The sequence below is a fragment of the Seriola lalandi genome, unplaced genomic scaffold (assembly GCF_002814215.2).
Source record: "Seriola lalandi dorsalis isolate HSWRI2012SDOR001 ecotype SW California unplaced genomic scaffold, Sedor1 jcf7180002053585, whole genome shotgun sequence".
Lineage (NCBI taxonomy): Eukaryota > Metazoa > Chordata > Actinopteri > Carangiformes > Carangidae > Seriola > Seriola lalandi.
Window position 1 is genome coordinate 743 of NW_019524138.1, and position 492 is coordinate 1,234.

Here is a 492-nt window from a genome sequence, read left to right on the forward strand (position 1 = left end):
TTGTATCTGTTTAATCTGTTATTATCATTTTTTCATACATCCATCCTCGCTACGCTGTGATAGCTCTGTACTCTTTTTACGCAATAAATGCAACGAAAGTATTTTGGATCTCAGCGTATCTTGCTTCATACCCTCCTGGCGCGTCACAGAACTATGAACCTGAGGACCCAACCTCATATTCTCAGCGGCTCATAGAATTATAGCCGCTACACTTCACGTTCCTCATTTTAAAGCTTCTGATATTTCCCTCGAAAACAACATGGAAACTAAAAATACAACTTTGTTCTTGTGATATTATGACTTTTTCCTCACGATTTCAAAATGTTTCTCCCTCAGTGTGGCCCCCTAATACTCCGTCGCCCTCAACCGAGATTCAGCAGTTAAAAACGGTGAAACACAAGCTCCTTTGTGGCTGGATGTGGAATTGGGACACAGCTCTTGAGGTGGTGTTATGTTTGTATGAGACTCACTGAACAACAGAAATAAACCTCT